Source organism: Dama dama, chromosome 11 (genome assembly GCF_033118175.1).
Source record: "Dama dama isolate Ldn47 chromosome 11, ASM3311817v1, whole genome shotgun sequence".
Lineage (NCBI taxonomy): Eukaryota > Metazoa > Chordata > Mammalia > Artiodactyla > Cervidae > Dama > Dama dama.
Genome location: NC_083691.1, coordinates 80,513,930 through 80,526,676, shown reverse-complemented (window position 1 = coordinate 80,526,676; position 12,747 = coordinate 80,513,930). Strand labels below are relative to the sequence as shown.

Below are 12,747 nucleotides of genomic sequence, written 5' to 3'. Positions count from 1 at the left end.
CCATGTTCTAGCTATTGTAAATAGTGCTGCAGTGAACACTGGGGTACATGTGTCTTTTTCAGTTTTGTTTTCTTCAGGGTATATGCTTGGAGTGGGATTACTGGATCATACGGTGATTTTTTTCCCCTAGGTTTCTAAGGAATATCCATACCGTCTTCCATAGTGGTTGTATCAGTTTACATTCCCACCAACAGTGCAAGAGGGTTCCCTTTTCTCTACATCCTCTTCAGCATTTATTGTTTGTAGACTTTTTGATGATGGCCATTCTGACTGATGTGAGGTGATATCTCGTTGTAGTTTTGACTTGCATTTGATGAATCAATCTTTATATTCTTGTTTTAGTTTCCACAAATGCACTATAGAAATAATATTACTCATCTCATAACTTCTTTTGTGAGATATTCAGAGGATAGACGAATTTTTAAAACATCTGGAAGTAAGGTAGATGATGTGCAATTTAAGTTCACAGAGTAAGAGTAAAATAGTCACAGTAAAAGCTGCAACAAATTGCAAGTGGCTTTTCAATTTGCTCTCACTTCTTAGAAAATTTTACATTGGTGACAAAGAATTTCTTGGCAATTTATAAAAGGGAAACTAATTATAATGATTTGCTACTTGAAGGTAGTTTTTCAATAATAAAAACCAGCTGATAAACAAGTTTTCCCATCATGATCTAGCTGCTAGAAAAATAGCTTAAGTAAGTTTTTTTCTGGTTCTTTTAGATAAGGTGAATTTTCTTGTCGGTCTATGGAAACCTTTTTGAATATATCTGTTGCTGGAAGCTCAAAATTATTTAGTTCTGACTGTAATTGCATCTTGGAGGAGATGACTGACAGCATGTTGACTCGTTTTGCCAAAAATAAACCTTTTAGGTTTCCTGAGAACACATTTTAAAATACTGGTGTTTGCTTGAAGATTATCTAGCCTGCCAAAGTATTCACTTTTTAAAATATAAAATGTATTTCCAAATGTGAGATGTTTGTTGAATTTTCTTTAAAAAATTTCCAGTAATGGAAGCTAGGAAAATTAGAAGGAAAATGGTTTAAGATGATTACCAGTTTGGTTAATCCTGAGATGTTAATTTCCTGTTAGCATCATTCATAACAGTTTCTTTTGCAAACAAAAATTGCAAAGTCATCAGAATATTCAGATCTATGTAAATACAAAAAATGATGGCAATTTTTTGGCATATTGTGTCCAATATGTTTTCCTGTACAATGGTAAGCATTACATTTTTTTTTTTTTTTTTTCTGATGACTTGTATGTTTTTGTATCAGGAAACCTACTGATGTTAATGTCTTAATGTTAACTGTGTCCTGTTTGTAGTTTGCATTGTTTACCCATGTAGGGAAAAAATAGCATAATCTTTTAGATTTTACAGTGATTTATTTATTGTGTTTAATTTTTATTGACAAAGTCAATCATTCCCTAGGAATTCGTAAGAAAACAAGTCATCTATCATCATCACTTTCCTTGAAATGAGTGTATTTTCATCTTGAATCCATTTATTCAATACAGCTGTGAGTCATCCCTGGTAATTTTTTTGTAGGTATGAAGTCACAGAGATAAACTTGGAAGCATAATTTTTCTTTAAAACCATGTTTAGACCTGGAAGCTAATCATAGAGAGCCATGTACAGACTACATTTCAGTACTTTAGATTCATATCAGGTCATCAAATTTATTTTGTTTTACTATATTGGCTCTCTCTGCTACCTTAGAATTATATATAATTTATGCTTAAAATCATCACCAGAAGTCAGTAAAACATTTTTTTGACATTAGAGTTTTCTAAATTTCATATTATTTTTAGTACATTATTAAAATCTAAAGACTGTTTGTTATTTTATGTCCTAACTAAACTTTAGACTATTACCATTTTGTCTTTAAAGATTTATTCAACATATGCCCACTTTTCTGCTTTTCCAAAAGCCCCAATATTGTATCCCAATTCTTTTCCAGTTTCTTACATACAGTTTCAAGTTCTTTTTCTGTCTTTTTGTACAAGTCTAAGTGACTTCCTCAGAACTTCCTCCTAATTCTCTCCTCAGTTGAGCTCAGTCTATTATTGAATTTAGAAGTGTTTTATATCAATTTTTATATTTTATAGCCACAAGTTCTAATTGGATCTTATACATTGCTAATTGGTCCTATTTCACCTTTTCTTGCATTTGTACCATCCCTTCTTTGGCTTTTGTGTGAATATCACTCCTTCATTTATCTCTTATAGCATCCAAAAGAGACTGATTTTCTTTCTTCTCCCCAGGTTGTTCCATAAATGTGCTTTTAATATGGAGTGACTAAATGTGACATTTTTGTGTTTATTTTTTGCATATTCCTTTGAATTTGTGAATCGTGCAAAGCAGTTCATACAGAAAATTGATTGCATTAAAGTCCAATGTACAGTTTAAAGAACATTTTTAAAGTAAATGCCCATGAAAACAATCAAGAAATGGAAATATAACTTGAGTCTCTCTTGTATTAAGTCAGAGTGGAAAAGAAGTTTCTTCAAAGCATGTGTAACTAAAGAAATACTCTTCTATGAGTTTGGGATTTTCTTGAAAGTCTGATATAGAATAAACATTTGAAAGTATTTCATGTGCCATTCAGAAAAATATGTTATAGAGTTCTATATATTGTTTTATTTATTTATTTTTTCTTTGCGGTGCAGGCCGCGCGGGGGGTGGGGGTGGATTGGGGGCGGAGGCTGTGGGGCGGGGGCTAAAGGAGAGAGGAGGCAAAAAGCCTACAGCACCCGGTATTCCCAGGCGGTCTCCCATCTAAGTACTAACCAGGCCCGACCCTGCTTAGCTTCCGAGATCAGACGAGATCGGGCGCGTTCAGGGTGGTATGGCCGTAGACGGAGGGGGCTGCCTCCAGGCGCCCTAGGAGCCCTGCGCCGCGCCTCCCTTTCGGTGTGACCTGCCTGCCGGTCGGGCCAGCCGCCGCACCTCTCCGCGGGCCGCGCTCTGTCCTTGAGCCGGAGGACCCGCGGTCGGACTCCGCCGGTCGACGCCGCCCCGCCCCCGCACACCATCACCCCCTGCCAGCACCCGCCTGGCCCTCCGGGCCCCCGGGACCCTATTTATTGTTTTAAACTAAAATCTTAAAAATTTTAACTGTCCCCATCTCTTTTGTCTCTCATTATCTTTCCCTCTTGCTGATTTTAATCTAAGTTAATGGTGGATGCTTTAGAATGAATGTTTGTAGACTTAAAGGTTTAGACAAAATTATTAATTCAACAGATTGTAATCATAATTTTGTAATAGAGTGTGACCCTAAGCAGGTCTTAGCATGTGGCCATTGCTGTACGCCAATATCCCCCACCTCATCACCAGGTAGCAGTCACACAAGACTATTAGTGGTCCAACTCAGCCTTAGGTCAGCGCAGCCGTGGGCCCCTCCACCAAGTGACCAACTGTCAGTGAGTGATCCTTAGTGGGCCCATCAGTCAATGGTCGGTGGAGTGGTGGTTGGTGGTCATCAGGCAGACAGAGAAGTAAGAGGTGGATGGAACCTGGCCTCTCTGGGGCCCCCAAACTCACTTGCTGGTCTGAGGCCAGGTGAACTAGGGGGCCTAGGTAACAGGCTGGGTGCTGCGTCCTGCAGGGCTCCAGATCCCTCATCAAAGCCACCACTGGCTCGGCCCAGGCCTTGAGGCAGCGGTGAACCTCTCCGCATCTCAGTCTCTGCAGCCTAATAGCAGTGGCAGTCTGCCTGGGTCACAGTCTGCGGGAACTGCCCTCTTCCATATAGGTGGCCTGAAGAGCCTGAGGGCCAGTTGGGTTGGGCATCTGGCTCCCTCAGTGATGACACCTGGACAGGATCTGGGATCCTGGCCCTGAGGGCACCACCAGCTGAGATCTGCCTCCTCTCAGCCAGGACATGGACCTCAGAGGGTGATAGTTCTGCCTTGCGACCTGGCCCTTTCTTATCAGGATAGAGAATAACATTTATTTGAAAGAGATTTACAGGAAGATAGTGATCTGACCATGACCTGGCCTCAAGAATAAAGGATCTGACACCAAGAAGTTTGCAACAACTAACCATGCCCCTCTGTTACCTTTTCTATAAAAGGGCTTTGCTGAAAGCTTTCAGGGAGTTTGGAGTTTTTTAGGCATGAGCCACCCATCTCTTTTGCATGGCCCTTAATAAACCTTTCTCTGTTCCAAATTCTGATGTTTTGATACTGTTTGATCTCACTATGTGTCATGCACATGAACTTGCATTTAGGTAACAGTTGGAAAACAAGCATGTAGTAAGAAGGATATAAGATAAAGTACTTGCTGGACATTCTTCACAGATAATACAAGGAAATCACATGGAATGATCTCTGTTCCTTGCCTCTGACAGTAGCTTCAAGACTGCAATTAATTGCATTTGCTCATGTCCCAGAATCGTATGACCAGCAAGGGGGTATGTGGCGGGGCGGGGGGGTGGGGGGAGATGCCAACTCTGTATATAAATATATACAGACCTGAGCTGGGAGCAGGGCAGGTATGCTGTATTTAGCTCAGTCACAAACATTTAAACCACCTTATTTTGCATACTTACACTGTTGTACCCTTTATCTTACTGGTGATTAACATGAAAACTGCTCCAAGACCTTGGATTTCTTTCTAAAAGAATGAACTCTCCTTGCCTGGCTCCCTTCTCATTATTTTAGAAATCTTTTTTTTTTTTGGAGCTTCATTTTGGACTGTGGTCTGTGTGCAATTCCATTGCTGAGGATACAAAGAGAAATTGGATATCTTGGCTAAGGTGCTGAGCAGTTTTGGTTAGTGAGCTTGGTCTTTGCTTTTCCTTCTGAAATTCTTTTTAAAACCTTGTGCTCGTTTTCAGTAGATCTATTTATTGTGTTTGTATGGGTATCCCCAAGACCTCTGTAGTTCTTTCCAATTCAGTGTGGAATGCTTCTCCAGACAGATAATCAGCTTCAGATGTTGAATGTCCCTATTCTACCTGCCCCCGACCCAGCAGCTCTTCCCAGTTAGGAGAGTGAAATGACAGGTAAGCACACGGGTTTTGGCTGTGACAGTGTTCTTCTGTAGTGGAGGATTTCCCTTGGTGTGGCTATGCTCGTAGTTCTCTACCCACTTCAGAGGATGTGATCTTATTTATCAGATACTCCCCTCTTTTCTTTTTGCTAAATCTTTTAAAAAAAAATCATTGGGGATTATTATTTCTAGGCAATTAAGATTAATAGTTTTCCTCCCTCAACTTTGCTTCTCACTCTGGAAAAAGCCAGTGGTAAGCCATGGCAATTTTTTGACTCTTAAGTTACTAAGTTGATCCAAGACTGCTTCTTCAATAAAGGAATTGCCTGCATAGTTTCTCCTAGCTTTCTGTTTACCCTTCCATTAACAAGCTGGAGAATTATTAATGAGATTTTTAAATATATGTGCACTTATCCTCACCTACCCTATGAATTATTTTTGAGAACAGATTTGGGGAAAGAGTAGTAAACCCTGGAATCTTCTGCCCTTATTTCTCCCTAATGATCATTTTCCAAAGATTATAGTATGGAAATTTTGTTGTTGTTGTTAACTGCTAGTTCATAGTAACTATAAGTTTACATTTAAAAACTTTTGAGGAAGAGTGTCAGGGAAAGGACCCCAACAGAAGAGTCTATGATTTAGCTTTACTTGATTATGTGAACTATCAGTTTTGAGTGGACTTTTAAACATGTGCTTTTGTGGCATTCAGCATAAATGTCTGACAGTACCAGTCATCAAAATTCCAGAAATGTGACAATCAGACATCTGAGAATGACCTTGATAGCACTCGCCATCATATAATTCCCTCATCTGTGATATGATGGGACATGGCAAAAGAGATTTACAGATGTAATTAAGTTTACTAATCAGTTGACCTTATTTTCTTAAGACAGGGAGGTAATCTAGGGAGGCCAGACCTAATAAGGTGAGCCTCTTTAAAAAACAAAAAGTTTTCTGTGGCTGGTGAGAGGAGAAGTCAGAGAGATTTCAGGCTTGAAAAGGACTTGATGGGCCATTGCTGATTGGCAGCTGGAGGAGTCCAACTGAGAAGGAATGCAGGGTAGTATCCAGAAATCAAGAATGGCCTCTAGCTGACAGCCAGCAAGGATAAAGGAACTTCAGATCTACAACCAGAGGAGATGGATTTTTACAAGAATCTGAGTGAGCCTGGAAGTGGATGCTTCCCCACAGCTTCCACAAAAGAGCCCAGTTTGGCCAAAACTTTGATTTCAGCACTGTGAGACTCTAAGCATGCAGCCCATTGAGCCCACCCGGACTTCTGACCTACAGATTTGTGAGTGAATAAATGGGTTTTGTTTTATGCCTCTAAATTCGTGGCAATCTGTTCTGCAACTGTGAAATATGAATTCAAGGCACATTCAAAACAGCCTGTAGGGAAATGTGCAAGGCACACACATATCCTTGTAGAAATAGTTTAATGTCCAAAAGATGACGCCATTTACCAGATTTAAGAACCTGTTCATTTTTCCATGTGATCACATTTACTTCTACTCTTTTCAAACTTCCAACTCTCTTTCTGAATCTGTTAAGAACTCCCCTACCACTTAGCTCTTAGTCTGATCCACCAGTCTCTATTTCCATCAATCCTCTGAATAGATTTGTACCTCACTAGGATCTGGTCCCATCATTTCTCCTCCCATTTTTGGCCCTGGCCATCCATCTGTGTTGCTTATTCTTTTTTTCTGTGCCATGGCTCTGTTGAATAAAAGGGAGTGCTAAGTTAATTTCATTCCTTTTCCATAAGTTTCATTCCTTTTAGAAATAATTAATTTTGTATTCTGACAGTATATACAAAACAACTGCAGATATTTAAAGAAAATTGCAATTGAGCCCAGCATGTACTACTTTTACAAACAAGAACTTTTTTAGCTTAAAATAAATGTCTCAGTGACAGATCTATGTACAGTGAATTTTATTCAATAAGAAAGTAACTCAAAATTTTCAAATATGTATTTAAGATGTTCCATGAGACACACATTCTTATCATTCTTTGTGTCTGTGCTATTTATTAATATTTCCATAGTTTTTTCTTTGATGCAGATATCATACTCTGAGACAGTGTTTCTGAGTATGAAAGAAATTATTATTAAAATAAAGCAAAGTAAACACTAATTCACCACATACCTGTTACTTTTCTTTCTCTTTCCTCCAGTATAACCCAAAACATTTTAAATAGGATGTGCGAAGACTAAAGATCACAGACAGATATATGGGAAAAGAAGGAAGAAGTTATAAGGAGAAGATATTGTTATTTAGTACCAAAAATTTGTCCCACCAAGTTTATAGAATGTATCCTTAAAGAAAAATTAAGATATCTAATAAATAATCAGGCATATGAGATAAAGTGAGGCTTCTGTTAGCCAACTAATTTTTGAACTCAGTTTGTGTAAACAAAGGTTATTTCATGCATATTTGCTTCTTTAAAATTAATTCTATCTGATTCACACTCAGATAGATGTAGAAACATGGCTCATTTAAAACAGCATAATTATATGTTACAAAAATAGCATTCATTTATTCTTTGTTTTCCATGATTATGATACTGTTAGAGTCACAGGATTATGTGAGGATCTATGGGAAACATTTTATAGGGATGCATACTGACATTCTGGTTTCTCCCCAAAATGTCCTGTACTATCCCAATACCAATCTGTGATAAAAATTCAGAGAGACAGACTGTGTTGACAGAATAGTACTTAGGAAGGAAATTTAGACATATGAAGTACAATTTGTGTGGAACAAAGACATTTTGCAAAGTAATTTTAGTTGGTACAAAAAATGGGAGAAATTAGCAAACTTCTCTAAAGGCTTCTGTCTCATAACCATTGACTATGGAAGTTGAGCAACTTAAAAATCACTAAGATGGTGCCTCGTATATGCCGTGCAATCTAAATTACCTGCCGCAAACCTCTACTGCACAGTTGCACTCATCTCACACGCTAGCAAACTAATGCTCAAATTCTCCAAGCCAGGCTTCGGCAATACGTGAACTGTGAACTTCCAGATGTTCAAGTTCAATTTAGAAAAGGCAGAGAAACCAGAGATCAAATTGCCAACATCCACTGGATCATCAAAAAAGCAAGAGAGTTCCAGAAAAACATCTGTTTCTGCTTTATTGACTATGCCAAAGCCTTTGACTGTGTGGATCCCAATAAACTATGGAAAATTCTTAAAGAGAAGGGAATACCAGACCACCTGACCTGCCTCTTGAGAAATCTGTATGCAGGTTAGGAAGCAACAGTTAGAACTAGACATGGAACAACAGACCGGTTCCAAATAGGAAAAGGAGTACATCAAGGCTGTATATTGTCACTCTGCTTATTTAACTTCTATGCAGAGTACATCATGAGAAATGCTGGACTAGATGAAGCACAAGCTGGAAGCAAGATTGCTGGGAGAAATATCAATAACCTCAGATATGCAGTTGACACCACCCTTATGGCAGAAAGTGAAGAAGAATTAAAGAGCCTCTTGATGAAAGTGAAAGAGGAGAGTGAAGAAGTTGGCTTAAAGCTCAACCTTCAGAAAACTAAGATCATGGCATCTGGTCCCATCACTTCATGGCAAATAGATGGGGAAACAGTAGAAACAGTGGCTGACTTTATTTTTTGGGGCTCCAAAATCACACACAGATGGTGACTGCAGCCATGAAATTAAAAGACACTTACTCCTTGGAAGGAAAGTTATGACCAACCTAGATAGCATATTAAAAAGCAGAGACATTACTTTGCCAGCAAAAGTCTGTCTAGTCAAGGCTATGGTTTTTCCAGTAGTCATGTGTGGATGTGAGAGTTGGACTGTAAAGAAAGCTGAGTGCTGAAGAATTGATGCTTTTGAACTGTGGTGTTGGAGAAAACTCTTGAGAGTTCCTTGGACTGTAAGGAGATCTAACCAGAGCATCCTAAAGGAGGTTAGTTCTGAGTGTTCATTTGAAGGACTGATGCTGAAGCTAAAACTCCAATACTTTGGCCACATGATGCGAAGATCTGACTCATTTGAAAAAACCCTGATGCTGGGAAAGATTGAGGGCAGGTGGAGAAGAGGCCGACAGAGAATGAGATGGTTGGATAGCATCATCGACTCAATGGACATGAGTTTGTGTAGACTCCGGGAGTTGGTGATGGACAGGGAGGCCTGGCATGCTGCAGTCCCTGGGGTCACAGAGTCGGACACCACTGAGCTTGACTAAACTGAACTGAACTGAGACCTTCTACCAATCTAAAGTAATGTGACTATCACACACTACTTCCTAGTACCCTTTGAAAGTCTTTTTCAAAATCTTTTAAAGTGTAGGCACTCTTTCCTTAGCTGAAAGTGAAAATGAAATTGTTCAGCCGTGTCCAACTCTTTGCGACTCCGTGGACTGTAGCCTACCAGGCTCCTCCGTCCATGGGATTCTCGAGGCAACAATACTGGAGTGGGTACACCAAAGAGGAAGATTCAGTGTGGTTATCCCTGAATCAAAATGGAGCAAAAGCACTTAGGAATCTACAAAAAATAAGTCATGAATCATTTAATGCCTTCATTTATTTAGCACTCCATCAGGCGTACTGATTACATGGGTAGTTCTGTCATCAGAAATTCATGAAATAGCTGAAAAGTGTGTTTTATTTTCCTCTTGTATTATAATGTCATGAGTACAAAGATCAGTTGATTCAGGTTTGTCCAGAGACAAAGCTCAGCAGGAGTGTTCAGTGTATATGTGTGTGTGTTATTCTGTGTTACATTTTAAATTTTTTGCTTATAAGTTTTTATTCACCATCAACTTTAATTTTCTAAAGGGCAGAAAGGTGTCATGATGGAATGAAAACCCATTAAGTGATTTTCTTGTTTCTATTTATTTTATTATTTTTAGTAGCTTTGGGCATTTTAGAAGCAGAGAAACTATCGACTAATGAAGTTTTGATACTGTTGTCTTTAGATAATAGTCAATTTTTTACATATATGAGAGTCTATCTAATTGAATTAACTGAAGATCTTTCCAGAACAAATGTGTAGTCATATTTATGGCATTTTGCATCTCTTCTCTGGTTACCTTTGATGGCTATAGACATAACAATAGTTTCCTTAACTGAGGTCCTGATTTATCTCTCCAAATGTATTTCTCTTTTAACTAAAAGTGCTTAACAGTGAATAGAATATGCTTGCTGTTAATGTTACAAGTTAATGTAATGGGCTTCTCTGATAGTTCAGATGGTAGAGAATCTGTAGGCAATATAGGAGACCCAGTTTTGATCCATGGGTTGGAAATATCCCCTGAAGAAAGTGAAACTTGCTCAGTCATGTCTGACTCTTCTTGACCCTATGGACTATACAGTCCATGGACTTCTCCAGGCCAGAATACTGTAATGCGTAGCCTTTCCCTTCTCCAGGGGATCTTCCAGGGATTGAACCCAGACCTTCTGCATTGTAGGCAGATTCTTTGCCAACTGAACTATTGGGGGAAGGGAATGGCAACCTACTCCAGTATTCTTGCCTGGAGAATTCCTTGGACAGAGGAGCCTGGCAGGCTACAATGCACGGGTCACAAAAAGTTGGGCATGTCGGAGCAAATAACACACATGAGCAAAATGAACACTAATCATGGGGGCCTTTAATCTTAATGTACTGTGACTAAAGTATAAGCCACATGGGTATTGGAGAAGAGAGTTAATTTTCCACATGCTTATATATTATTTCACTTATTTAAAAATTCCATATTGTTACTCTTTCACCAATGTCCCTTTCCTTGATTAAATTGAGATGATTTATCTTTATTCCTTTTAGAATTGGCATTCACTTTTAATGCATGTCAAAGTTTTTTTTTGAAAATATTCTATTTCTCGGAAAAATAAAATAACCTAATGATACATTCTGAAAATATCCTCATTTATTTTAACTTTGGAGGCATTCTTCAAATTAAAGAATTAAGCCAAAATATTATAGCAGAACAAATAAACATTTTATTTATTCATATAAAATAATAAATCTCATTTGGATGGTGTTTTATCATTCATCATATTACTTTGATACTTTCTCCAAGAAGCAAACTTCTTGGAAAACTGATGCAATTTTTGGTGATGAGCTTGAGGTCAAATAAATAAATCAAATGCTTATTTTCTCTTTCATTCTCTTCCCTTATTTCTCTTTCTCTATGACCAAGTTTCTCTCTTTAAACCTCTTAGCTTTTCCTGACTCCTTCATATATCTCAGGCACCCCTATTTTTCTTTAAACGTAATTATATAAATTAGACAACTTTATCTTTCTCTACTATAAGAGAGATTTCAAGCACCTGAGATGAGAAGGAAATAAAACTTGGTTGAAAGAACTGGATTTAAATCACAACTCGGTCACTCTTTTCCTCTATGGAACAGTGAACTGTTTGAGTCTGGACTCTCCAGTCAGACTGCCTGGATTTTAATTCCAGTCATGTAATCTCACTAACTAACTGATCTTGAGCAAATATTACCTCTGTGTTTCTCAGTTGCTCCAGGAGTAAAATAATTAGAGTTCATACCAGCTAGAGTTTTTATGAAGATTAAATAAATACATAATGTAAATTGCTTAGAATAATATCTAGCATAGAGTAAAAAACACTATCTTTGCCAGTATTATTAGGTTATTATTATTTGGTAAATCATTTAATTTTTATATCTCAGCAATGGCAGATATTGTTATCTACACTGGAAGTCAACAATTCAATAAATTTTTATTGCAGGTAAAGCCAAACTGAAGGTATAAATGTAGTATAAACTGTAGGTTACTGATATTTTAGTAGTGCTACTAATAGAGTAAACTGTATTTAAAGTTAAGATGAGGTTGCTGGGCTAAGTTCCTATTGTTCTCCAAGCTGAATTCATCCAGCGTTGCTGTATCTCCAACTCATTTGTCTGAGAGCTAAGATGCAGAAAGGACATCTGTCATGGGGAGGACTGGTTAACAGGCACAGCTTTGCTCCCCAGTTGTTACATGTTAGGTTGCCTGGCTTAGTAAAGGAGATGTACTGAAGTCTATAATTTAGGCTTCCTCTTGGAAGCTACTTTGGTTATCAGTCATTCACTCAACATACCGTGTTCCAGTGCATGCTCTAGTCCCTAGGAATAGAGCCAAAAAAATTAGAACTTATAATCTACCTGGGGAAGGTATATAATAAGCAAAAATAAATTATGAATTATGCAACTAGTGTAATAAATGGTGGAAATTCAGGGGAGGAGAGGAAGAAGTACCTGGAGCTGAAGGCTATAAATTTATGAATCTAGTGTTGGGAAAATCACTCTAACTTTTGGGCAGATACTTCTGAAGATAAAAACAGAGTTCCATTTGACTAAGGAATGGGCAGTTTCAAGAAGTACATGATATGGGGTGAAAAAGCAAGAATTTGGTTAAGCTTGAAATACCTGTTAGACATCTGTGCAAAGATGTTGTATAAACTACTAAGTATCTCAATATGGCGAACTGGGTAACAGTCCCGGCTGGATATATAAATGTAACAGTTATTGACATATAACTAGTACTCAAAGCTATGAGACTAGATACGATTATATAGGGGAGCAATGAAGTTAAAAAAGAGCACCAAAGAAGTAATAAGTAAAGATAAAACAGTTCATTTTTCTTATTCTTAATTGACTTAATAGACTATTTGTTTAAAATAATAATAGTCACAATGCTTTTGATTATTCATATGTATATTATATATATGTGCTTACATATAAGAAATAAATGACAAAAAATAATACAAGGGACAGAAAAT

The 12,747-nt window shown here is 37.9% G+C and overlaps 1 non-coding gene across 1 annotated transcript; it reads right to left on the bottom strand.

The window, feature by feature from the left end:
- Positions 1–2,742: 2,742 nt before the first annotated feature.
- LOC133065650 (5S ribosomal RNA) lies at positions 2,743–2,861 on the bottom strand. The gene has a single exon (XR_009694922.1). It is a non-coding gene; the product is annotated as a 5S ribosomal RNA (ribosomal RNA).
- Positions 2,862–12,747: the final 9,886 nt, after the last annotated feature.